The sequence below is a fragment of the Entelurus aequoreus genome, linkage group LG26 (genome assembly GCF_033978785.1).
Source record: "Entelurus aequoreus isolate RoL-2023_Sb linkage group LG26, RoL_Eaeq_v1.1, whole genome shotgun sequence".
In the NCBI taxonomy this organism is placed as follows: Eukaryota; Metazoa; Chordata; class Actinopteri; order Syngnathiformes; family Syngnathidae; genus Entelurus; species Entelurus aequoreus.
The window spans coordinates 4,332,740-4,346,006 of record NC_084756.1 but is presented as its reverse complement, the minus strand read 5'-3'; the positions used below and the strand labels follow the sequence as shown (position 1 = coordinate 4,346,006).

The window sequence follows — 13,267 nt, the reverse complement described above, 5'->3', positions numbered from 1 at the left end:
ATGTAATATATACATGATGTAAGTATATATGTCATGTAATAACATGTATAATAACATGTAATATATACATGATGTAAGTATATATGTCATGTAATAACATTTATAATAATATGTAATATATACATGATGTAAGTATATATGTCATGTAGTAACATTCATAATAACATGTAATATATACATGATGTAAGTATATATGTCATGTAGTAACATTTATAAACATTTACACATCCAGCTTATACCTGTATCACATTAAGACACAGGTGTTCAACTCAAGGCCCGGGGGCCAGATCTGACCCGCCACATCACTTTATGTGGCCCACAAACGCCTAACAACAACAAACATGGCAGTAGACGCAAAGTTAAATCATGAAATGCAACATTACCCGAGCAAAAACGATACATATTTATCCAGGAGAGTCTTGATACCAATGTCCTTGATCCAGACAAACACTAAGAAGTTGTAGACCTCCATGCTTTTACAAGTTGCATCCTTTTTGTCCTGTAGAATGATGTCTGGAGCCCAATAGTTCCATTTGTCTGGGAACTCAACCAATAGATAATCCTCGATATCACTCCAAAAATCTATCTCAGGATCTATTCCATTGCATAGTTGGATTTTTTTGCTCCTGTCTGATTTTTGCAGGAAGATTTAAGCCTGTTTTGTACTCAGATAGTTCACACTAAACGGTCTTATGCGAAAGGTTGACATAAATACATAACCCATTCATCCAAATGAATGACTTTGTTTGTTTCAGTCACTATGTTATTTAGTCACAACAGTAATTATGTTCACATCCACAGGAACCACATGGGTTAGTCTACTCTATACAGTATTTAAAACCTTACTAGTGTTAACTTCACAGCCACAGATGGTTCATCTACTTATTGACATTATTTACACATTACTTTGTCTGTTTCAGTCACTATGTTATTTAGTCACTACAGTAATTATGTTCACATACACAGGAACCACATGGGTTAGTCTACTCTATACCGTATTTACAACCTTACTAGTGTTCACTTCACAGTCACAGATGGTTCATCTAATTATTTACATTATTTACACATTATTATGTCTGTTTCAGTCACTATGTTATTTAGTCACTACAGTACTTACAACTTGTGTTCACATCCACAGGAACCACATGGGTTAGCCTACTCTATACAGTATTTACAACCTAACTAGTGTTCATTTTACAGCCACAGATGGTTCATTTAGTTATTGACATTATTTACACATTACTATGTCTGTTTCAGTCACAATGTTATTTAGTCACCACAGTAATTGTGTTCACATCCACAGGAACCACATGGGTTAGCCTACTCTATACAGCATTTACAACCTTACTAGTGTTCTCTTCACAGCCACAGATGGGTCATCTACTTATTGACATTATTTACACATTACTTTGTCTGTTTCAGTCATTATGTTATTTAGTCACTACAGTAATTATGTTCACATCCACAGGAACCACATGGGTGAGTCTACTCTATACAGTATTTACAACCTTACTAGTTTTCACTTCACAGTCACAGATGGTTCATCTACTTATTGACATTATTTACACATTACTTTGTCTGTTTCAGTCACTATGTTATTTAGTCACTACAGTAATTACGTGTGTTAACATCCACAGGAACCACATGGGTTAGCCTACTCTATACAGTATTTACAACCTTACTAGTGTTCACTTCACACCCACAGATGGTTCATCTACTTATTGACATTATTTACACATTACTACGTCTGTTTCAGCCACTTTGTTATTTAGTCACCACAGTAATTACATCCACAGGAACCACATGGGTTAGCCTACTCTATACAGTATTTACAACCTTACTAGTGTTCACTTCACAGCCACAGATGGTTCATCGAGTTATTGACATTATTTACACATTACTTTGTCTGTTTCAGTCACTATGTTATTTAGTCACTACAGTAATTGTGTTCACATCCACAGGAACCACATGGGTTAGCCTACTATATACAGTATTTTCAACCTTACTAGTGTTCACTTCACAACCACGGATGGTTCATCTACTTATTGACATTATTTACACATTACTTTGCTTCATTTACACATTACATTCAAAATGATTCAACTGTTCAATGTCAAAATGTAACGAGTAGGAATAATGACCAAATGCCAGCTACTGTCTTGTAAAACACCAATGAAAATGAAAGTTAGCATTTAGACACGCTATACTGTAGCAAAAGTCATCACAATCATGTGTGTTCTTAAATGTGTATTCCACCTCTTCCATGTCAAGAGCAGTTTTCATTTGGGCTTACATGGTAAACAACTCACATGAATGTTTTAACCAGGGGTCCAGGTCACTGGGGGGAGCATTCTGTTCTACTTTTGAGTCAAGTATAATTATTTCTGTCTTGTTCTCATTTAAGTTTAGAAAGTTTACTGCCAACCATGCTTTTATGTCCTCAAGACAATTTCCGACTATAGACTAATAATCACATGATGAAAAATACCATGCGGGAGAATTTCCTCTAGGACGCCTTCACAACTTTGACCTTGGGCACTGGTCAACACTCTCTACCCGCCCTCCTGTGGGAGACATTACCATATCGAGAGTGCATCCTCACTCCCATGCTAGCGCCCCCCTGGGGCTAATAAGTGGAGCAGTTGTTTCCATCAGGGCATAACCTTGGCAACATGTCCGCCGCTCACGGGCACTGGTGATTCTTTCACAACCATCACAACATCAACACCTAACACGGACTAAGGTGTTGGAGAAGATATGGAGGTCTACCTTGGTCTTTGCAGATATGATACACGCTTTATGTGGACCATTTGAACCAATCGGGGACCTCCCACTACAACCAAACACTGGAAATCAGTAGAATTTACGTTTATTTTGGAGAAAAACTGTTCTTAGGTGTGCATGGATACTTTTATTGTGCGGATATACTAAAACTCTCCATTTCCAAAACCGAAGACAAGAATGTCTTGGTTGGATCCAAGCTAGTTTGAGCTAGTTCGACATTCTAACTGAAGGTGAAAAACATCAACAAACACAAGTATGGTCGTTACTAAGTTTGTTAATATGCTACATTTTTAGTCTACTTTATACCTGCGTTATCCTTTCCATCCTTACCCTTTCCATCCTTTTGTAACTGAGCTACTGTGTGGAACAATTTCCTTCGTGGATCAAAAAAGTTTGTCTAAGTCTAAGTCGAAGGTATTTCAAAGAAAAATGTACGTTGAAGAAACCCAGTAGCTAAAACAATACTTCCATCCATTTTCTACCGCTTGTCTCTTTTTGGGGTCCATAGTGGATCTAGCATAATATTGTGAGAGTCCAGTCCATAGTGGATCTAACATAATATTGTGAGAGTCCAGTCCATAGTGGATCTAACATAATATTGTGAGAGTCCAGTCCATAGTGGATCTAACATAATAGTGTGAGAGTCCAGTCCATAGTGGATCTAACATAATAGTGAGAGTCCAGTCCATAGTGGATCTAACATAATATTGTGAGAGTCCAGTCTATAGTGGATCCAAAATAATAGTGAGAGTCCAGTCCATAGTGGATCTAACATAATAGTGAGAGTCCAGTCCATAGTGGAACTAACATAATATTGTGAGAGTCCAGTCCATAGTGGATCTAACATAATAGTGAGAGTCCAGTCCATAGTGGATCTAACATAATAGTGTGAGAGTCCAGTCCACAGTGGATCTAACATAATAGTGAGAGTCCAGTCCATAGTGGATCTAACATAATAGTGAGAGTCCAGTCCATAGTGGAACTAACATAATAGTGAGAGTCCAGTCCATAGTGGATCTAACATAATAGTGAGCGTCCAGTCCATAGTGGATCTAGCATAATATTGTGAGAGTCCAGTCTATAGTGGATCTAACATAATAGTGAGAGTCCAGTCCATAGTGGATCTAACATAATAGTGTGGGAGTCCAGTCCATAGTGGATCTAACATAATAGTGAGAGAGTCCAGTCCATAGTGGATCTAACATAATATTGTGAGAGTCCAGTCCATAGTGGATCTAACATAATATTGTGAGAGTCCAGTCCATAGTGGATCTAACATAATATTGTCAGAGTCCAGTCCATAGTGGATCTAACATAATAGTGAGAGTCCAGTCCATAGTGGATCTAACATAATAGTGAGAGTCCAGTCCATAGTGGATCTAACATAATAGTGAGAGAGTCCAGTCCATAGTGGATCCAACATAATAGTGAGAGTCCAGTCCATAGTGGATCTAACATAATAGTGAGAGTCCAGTCCATAGTGGATCTAACATAATAGTGTGAGAGTCCAGTCCATAGTGGATCTAACATAATAGTGAGAGTCCAGTCCATAGTGGATCCAACATAATAGTGAGAGTCCTGTCCATAGTGGATCTAACATAATAGTGAGAGAGTTCAGTCCATAGTGGATCTAACATAATAGTGTGAGAGTCCAGTCCATAGTGGATCTAACATAATAGAGAGTCCAGTCCATAGTGGATCTAACATAATAGTGAGAGTCCAGTCCATAGTGGATTTAACATAATAGTGAGAGTCCAGTCCATAGTGGATCTAACATAATAGTGTGAGAGTCCATTTCATAGTGGATCTAACATAATAGTGAGAGTCCAGTCCATAGTGGATCTAACATAATAGTGAGAGTCCAGTCCATAGTGGATCTAACATAATAGTGAGAGAGTCCAGTCCATAGTGGATCTAACATAATATTGTGAGCGTCCAGTCCATAGTGGATCTAGCATAATATTGTGAGAGTCCAGTCTATAGTGGATCTAACATAATAGTGAGAGTCCAGTCCATAGTGGATCTAACATAATAGTGTGGGAGTCCACTCCATAGTGGATCTAACATAATAGTGAGAGAGTCCAGTCCATAGTGGATCTAACATAATATTGTGAGAGTCCAGTCCATAGTGGATCTAGCATAATATTGTGAGAGTCCAGTCCATAGTGGATCTAACATAATATTGTCAGAGTCCAGTCCATAGTGGATCTAACATAATAGTGAGAGTCCAGTCCATAGTGGATCTAACATAATAGTGAGAGTCCAGTCCATAGTGGATCTAACATAATAGTGAGAGAGTCCAGTCCATAGTGGATCCAACATAATAGTGAGAGTCCAGTCCATAGTGGATCTAACATAATAGTGAGAGTCCAGTCCATAGTGGATCTAACATAATAGTGTGAGAGTCCAGTCCATAGTGGATCTAACATAATAGTGAGAGTCCAGTCCATAGTGGATCCAACATAATAGTGAGAGTCCTGTCCATAGTGGATCTAACATAATAGTGAGAGAGTTCAGTCCATAGTGGATCTAACATAATAGTGTCAGAGTCCAGTCCATAGTGGATCTAACATAATAGAGAGTCCAGTCCATAGTGGATCTAACATAATAGTGAGAGTCCAGTCCCTAGTGGATCTAACATAATAGTGAGAGTCCAGTCCATAGTGGATCTAACATAATAGTGTGAGAGTCCATTTCATAGTGGATCTAACATAATAGTGAGAGTCCAGTCCATAGTGGATCTAACATAATAGTGAGAGTCCAGTCCATAGTGGATCTAACATAATAGTGTGAGAGTCCAGTCCATAGTGGATCTAACATAATAGTGAGAGTCCAGACCATAGTGGATCTAACATAATAGTGAGAGTCCAGTCCATAGTGGATCTAACATAATAGTGTGAGAGTCCAGTCCATAGTGGATCTAACATAATAGTGAGAGTCCAGTCCATAGTGGATCTAACATAATAGTGAGAGTCCAGTCCATAGTGGATCTAACATAATAGTGAGAGTCCAGTCCATAGTGGAACTAACATAATATTGTGAGAGTCCAGTCCATAGTGGATCCAACATAATAGTGAGAGTCCAGTCCATAGTGGAACTAACATAATATTGTGAGAGTCCAGTCCATAGTGGATCTAACATAATAGTGAGAGTCCAGTCCATAGTGGATCTAACATAATAGTGTGAGAGTCCAGTCCATAGTGGATATAACATAATAGTGAGAGTCCAGTCCATAGTGGACCAAACATAATAGTGAGAGTCCAGTCCATAGTGGAAGTAACATAATATTGTGAGAGTCCAGTCCATAGTGGATCTAACATAATAGTGAGAGTCCAGTCCATAGTGGATCTAACATAATAGTGAGAGTCCAGTCCATAGTGGAACTAACATAATATTGTGAGAGTCCAGTCCATAGTGGAACTAACATAATATTGTGAGAGTCCAGTCCATAGTGGATCTAACATAATAGTGAGAGTCCAGTCTATAGTGGATCTAACATAATAGTGTGAGAGTCCAGTCCATAGTGGATCTAACATAATAGTGAGAGAGTCCAGTCCATAGTGGATCTAACATAATATTGTGAGAGTCCAGTCCATAGTGGATCTAGCATAATATTGTGAGAGTCCAGTCCATAGTGGATCTAACATAATATTGTCAGAGTCCAGTCCATAGTGGATCTAGCATAATATTGTGAGAGTCCAGTCCATAGTGGATCTAACATAATATTGTCAGAGTCCAGTCCATAGTGGATCTAACATAATAGTGAGAGTCCAGTCCATAGTGGATCTAACATAATAGTGAGAGTCCAGTCCATAGTGGATCTAACATAATAGTGAGATAGTCCAGTCCATAGTGGATCTAACATAATAGTGTGAGAGTCCAGTCCATAGTGGATCTAACATAATAGTGAGATAGTCCAGTCCATAGTGGATCTAACATAATAGTGTGAGAGTCCAGTCCATAGTGGATCTAACATAATAGTGAGATAGTCCAGTCCATAGTGGATCTAACATAATAGTGTGAGAGTCCAGTCCATAGTGGATCTAACATAATAGTGAGAGAGTCCAGTCCATAGTGGATCTAACATAATAGTGTGAGAGTCCAGTCCATAGTGGATCTAACATAATAGTGAGTGTCCAGTCCATAGTGGATCTAACATAATAGTGAGAGTCCAGTCCATAGTGGATCTAACATAATAGTGTGAGAGTCCAGTCCATAGTGGATCTAACATAATGGTGAGAGTCCAGTCCATAGTGGATCTAACATAATAGTGAGAGTCCAGTCCATAGTGGATCTAACATAATAGTGTGAGAGTCCAGTCCATAGTGGATCTAACATAATAGTGAGAGTCCAGTCCATGGTGGATCTAACATAATAGTGTGAGAGTCCAGTCCATAGTGGATCTAACATAATAGTGAGAGTCCAGTCCGTAGTGGATCTAACATAATAGTGAGAGTCCAGTCTATAGTGGATCTAACATAATAGTGTGAGAGTCCAGTCCATAGTGGATCTAACATAATAGTGAGAGAGTCCAGTCCATAGTGGATATAACATAATATTGTGAGAGTCCAGTCCATAGTGGATCTAGCATAATATTGTGAGAGTCCAGTCCATAGTGGATCTAACATAATATTGTCAGAGTCCAGTCCATAGTGGATCTAACATAATAGTGAGAGTCCAGTCCATAGTGGATCTAACATAATAGTGAGAGTGCAGTCCATAGTGGATCTAACATAATAGTGAGATAGTCCAGTCCATAGTGGATCTAACATAATAGTGTGAGAGTCCAGTCCATAGTGGATCTAACATAATAGTGAGATAGTCCAGTCCATAGTGGATCTAACATAATAGTGTGAGAGTCCAGTCCATAGTGGATCTAACATAATAGTGAGAGAGTCCAGTCCATAGTGGATCTAACATAATAGTGTGAGAGTCCAGTCCATAGTGGATCTAACATAATAGTGAGTGTCCAGTCCATAGTGGATCTAACATAATAGTGAGAGTCCAGTCCATAGTGGATCTAACATAATAGTGTGAGAGTCCAGTCCATAGTGGATCTAACATAATGGTGAGAGTCCAGTCCATAGTGGATCTAACATAATAGTGAGAGTCCAGTCCATAGTGGATCTAACATAATAGTGTGAGAGTCCAGTCCATAGTGGATCTAACATAATGGTGAGAGTCCAGTCCATAGTGGATCTAACATAATAGTGAGAGTCCAGTCCATGGTGGATCTAACATAATAGTGTGAGTGTCCAGTCCATAGTGGATCTAACATAATAGTGAGAGTCCAGTCCGTAGTGGATCTAACATAATAGTGAGAGTCCAGTCCATAGTGGATCTAACATAATAGTGTGAGAGTCCAGTCCATAGTGGATCTAACATAATAGTGTGAGAGTCCAGTCCATAGTGGATCTAACATAATAGTGAGAGTCCAGTCCATAGTGGATCTAACATAATAGTGAGAGTCCAGTCCATAGTGGATCTAACATTAAAGTGAGAGTCCAGTCCATAGTGGATCTAACATAATAGTGAGAGTCCAGTCCATAGTGGATCTAACATAATAGTGTGAGAGTCCAGTCCATAGTGGATCTAACATAATAGTGTGAGAGTCCAGTCCATAGTGGATCTAACATAATAGTGAGAGTCCAGTCCATAGTGGATCTAACATAATAGTGAGAGTCCAGTCCATAGTGGATCTAACATTAAAGTGAGAGTCCAGTCCATAGTGGGGCCAGCAGGACAGTTAGTTTCTCTAGTTATATTCTTATTTTACTGTTATATTTTTATTTTCATCGTTGCTTTTTATTTTTATTCTATTGTAATATTTTTCTATTTTGTCTCCATTTATACCCCCATTATTTACTTTTTTTTTACAATTTTGTACACTGCTGCTGGAATTTAAATTTTCCAGAAGGAACTCTCCTGAAGGAATCAATAAAGTACTAACTATTTATCTATCTATCTATCTATCTATCTATCTATCTATCTATCTATCTATCTATCTATCTATCTATCTATCTATCTATCTATCTATCTATCTATCTATCTATCTATCTATCTATCTATCTATCTATCTATCTATCTATCCATCCATCCATCCATCCATCCATCCATCCATCCATCCATCCATCCATCCATCCATCCATCCATCCATCCATCCATCCATCCATCCATCCATCCATCCATCCATCCATCCATCCATCCATCCATCCATCCATCCATCCATCCATCCATCCATCCATCCATCCATCCATCCATCCATCCATCCATCCATCCATCCATCCATCCATCCATCCATCCATCCATCCATCCATCCATCCATCCATCCATCCATCCATCCATCCATCCATCCATCCATCCATCCATCCATCCATCCATCCATCCATCCATCCATCCATCCATCCATCCATCCATCCATCCATCCATCCATCTATCTATCTATCTATCTATCTATCTATCTATCTATCTATCTATCTATCTATCTATCTATCTATCTATCTATCTATCTATCTATCTATCTATCTATCTATCTATCTATCTATCTATCTATCTATCTATCTATCTATCTATCCATCTATCTATCTATCTATCTATCTATCCATCTATCTAAAGACAGATAGTTTTTTATGAATGGAAAAGTTGTTGTTTTGATGGTCAGCAACGTGGCGGCCATGTTTGTAGGGACTGTATTGTTTATTATTGAATGGTAAAGAGGTCGACTTTTACATAACGGTGGTTAGCAACAATGTTAGCATCGGAATCTTCCATTTTTACTGAGAAGTTTGAACAATGGTTGGTTTGTCTGCACTGAGTTAACTTTGCATCAAAGTTTTCCCGAAAAAGACATTTCATGAACGTCGTTTTGTGCAGAGTTGTTTTTAGCTCCTTTTTCACATCGGGAAATGCAGATATGCTAATTTTGTCGGAAATTCAAGTGAAACTTTTGCCAAAAGAGTGGATCACCAAGACAACAACAACCAAGCGAGCTAAGTCCCAAGCGTCCGTAGCTCCAACTCTCTGAGAAGACTTTCCAGAAGCTATTGGAGCGTCTTTAGGAAGTTCAACTGATGTGGAACAAACTTGTTCTCAAGTCGGAAGCGGACATTTCATGTAAACGTGTTGGTGAGACGAAGTACTAAGACCGAGGGCCAACAAACGTGTGTTATCCAAAAAGCCTTATTTCACTGATCAAAGGCCTAAAACTCTAGAAAGAAGTTGACCATCTTGTGTGAGAACACGTCACATGTGCAAGTCATTTAAACGTGTTGACAAAACATCATCGCTGGGATATGATGCCATCAGCAAGACATCATCGCTGGGATATGATGCCATCAGCAAAACATCATCGCTGGGATATGATGCCATCAGCAAGACATCATCGCTGGGATATGATGCCATCAGCAAGACATCATCGCTGGGATATGATGCCATCAGCAAGACATCATCGCTGGGATATGATGCCATCAGCAAGACATCATCGCTGGGATATGATGCCATCAGCAAGACATCATCGCTGGGATATGATGCCATCAGCAAGACATCATCGCTGGGATATGATGCCATCAGCAAGACATCATCGCTGGGATATGATGCCATCAGCAAGACATCATCGCTGGGATATGATGCCATCAGCAAGACATCATCGCTGGGATATGATGCCATCAGCAAGACATCATCGCTGGGATATGATGCCATCAGCAAAACATCATCGCTGGGATATGATGCCATCAGCAAGACATCATCGCTGGGATATGATGCCATCAGCAAGTTCACGCCAACATGGGGGAAAGAACTGGCCTGCACTTCATTTTGGAAATAATGTGCGTCAATAAAGTACTTTATCTTTTGTACTCAATGTATTTGTTCTGTTGACAGAAAAACTACATGTGTTGCCTGAAATTGCATATATTTTCAACTTTATTATCTAAAAATTAAACAAAATCATTGTACAAAACCACATTTGTACCTCAGCCTTCCTGGTAATGTCTATTCAGGTGTACTGGAGAGGAGGCTACGCCGGATAGTCCAACCCTGGATTCAGGAGGAACAGTGCGGTTTTCGTCCTGGTCGTGGAACTGTGGACCAGCTCTAATCACTTATTCTTCTCTTCTTTGATACTTGACATCAGTTTTGGATGATACACATTTAGGTATGGATCCGATACCAAGTAGTTACAGGATCATAGATTGGTCATATTCAAAGTCCTCATGTGTCCAGGGACGTATTTACTGACTTTATAAACACAATATACATTTAAAATAATGAAATAAGATTTTGGGATGCTAAAAAATATCAATGTAATCATAGTAGTATCGACGAGATACGCTCTTGTACTTGGTATCATTACAGTGGATGTCAGGTGTAGATCCACCCATGGCATTTGTTTACATTGTGACGCCGGTGAGCTATTGTATCCTCCTACAGTGTGTTGTGAAGCATGTTTAGCTATTCCTCCTCCTCCAGTGATAATGGTACTTGTAAGAAACTTACTTTATTTGTCACCACGGAGGCAAGGATTAGTAATTTAGAAGTAGCTAAAACACTGCGGATGGATGTTAGCTGATGTTAACTTCACCTTTATCTTTAGTTTTTACACCAAAATGCGTCCATTCTCCCTTTTCTGTCTACACACTGTGTCTGCTTGTAAGTACTCTGTGTGTGTGCGCTGCCAAACATGCTCCTCCGCTCCTAAAACCAGTAATGGCACAACATGACGACGCGCTGTCATGCATGTTAAAAAAAAAAATATGGCAAACCGGTACTTTTCAGAGTATAGTACCGTTTTTGATTCATTAGTACCGCTATACTATACTAGTACCAGTATACTATACTAGTACCGAGATACTATACTAGTACCGGTATACTGTACAACCCTACATGAAACAAAGGATTATATTGAGTGAGATGCATTCTGCACTAGACCTTCAAGTTCCATCCTGCTGGTCCTCCTGAGGAACATCACGGCCAACATAGCAACAAACATTTGGACAATAAAAAGTCTCCAACTCATGTTTGGAATGTGGGAGGAGCCTAAGTCGGCCGAGGAAACTCACCGCGAGACTAGAACCTTGCAAACTCCATAATCTCCTGCCTGCGAGGCCGACATGCAAACCACGTGAGCACCGTGCGACCCACATTTTCCATCTCTGAAGTTGCCAACATAAACTGCATGTAGTCCACAGAGGAGGCGGAGCTTAGGTCCCTCTCCATGCATCTGCAAAACCCCAGCAGGGAAGCGTCCTGGTTTGCTCCTCAGGAGCAGCAGAGGTAAAAATAGAAGCTGAATGGTTTAGTTGATGAAAGACCACCTTGCTAATGTTCTCACTGATGTGGTCTTCAAAGTGTTCTCCCTGCACAGTGGAGGGAACTCCTGGAGTGTCCTCGGTTTCAAGACTCCTCAAAGATCCTGTCCAGTCAGCAGAATGTTTGCCAAACGAGAGTTTGAAAAAACAAAGAGGGTTTTTTCTTTTTAGAAACTAACTAGAAGAGGCAATTGCTGAAGGAATTGCGTGTGAATGTTCCAATGCTGAAGTGGAAGTGAAATGCTGACAGAATGTAGTAGGAATGGAAGAGTAGTTTCAATGTTGAAGAGCTTGAATTTCCAGGAAAATCTGAATTTGGCCTGGAACTTGGGAAAGTGTTAGTTTGAATGTCCAGGATGAGTGAAATGTGTTGATGTTGGAATGGTTTGAATAGGATGAAAAATGTGGGAATTGTGCAACTTGGAAAAATGTCCCATTCACACTTCAGAAAACCACTGTCAGTAACTACAGTTGGTCGCCACATCTGTACGTTAAACTCTACTATGCAAAGCCAACGCCATTTATCAACAACACCCTCTAACTAAACTGTCAATAAAATTAAAGTGGAAATGAAAATAGAGATTCACCACTTTAGTCATAATTTTTGCGCTTAAGACACTTCTGATTGTTTGATATTGTCATTACAAAGAAAGTGAGTGAGTACTTCAGGATATCTTCACTTTTCTGACCTTGAGCACTTGTCCACTACAAAGGGGCCCGGGGCCCACTCAAATATTAACACTAAATTAGTCATCTTACTCTTGATTTGAATCATTTTCAATAATTACATGTAACCTACTCACAGTTTGTCAACGATTATTACCAAGGCTTACGTCAGGCTGATTACAAATATAATACTCATCAATTACACTGCAAAAGAAGGACGCGTAGAAACTGACGGAAAAACATTACATGCAATTATGCAGTTATAAAATAAATAAAATGTTTCTTGAATAAATGGCTTCCTGTTCCCCTCAGGATTGAATACAAAGTCTCCCTACTAACCCACCAGTGCCTCCATGGAAATGCCCCCCTCTACCTCAAAGAACTACTCACCCCCAAAACCTCCACACGACACCTCCGCTCCGGACAGGCTAACCTCCTCCAACCTCCGAGGACAAAGCTACGAACTATGGGAGACCGGGCTTTCTGCAATTCTGTGGAACGCTCTACCTGAC

At 39.5% G+C, this 13,267-nt stretch overlaps 1 protein-coding gene across 1 annotated transcript in view; it reads right to left on the bottom strand.

The window, feature by feature from the left end:
- The window catches only part of nav1b (neuron navigator 1b), a 151,251-nt gene that overhangs the window by 123,341 nt on the left and 14,643 nt on the right, over positions 1–13,267 (bottom strand). The window lies entirely within an intron of this gene.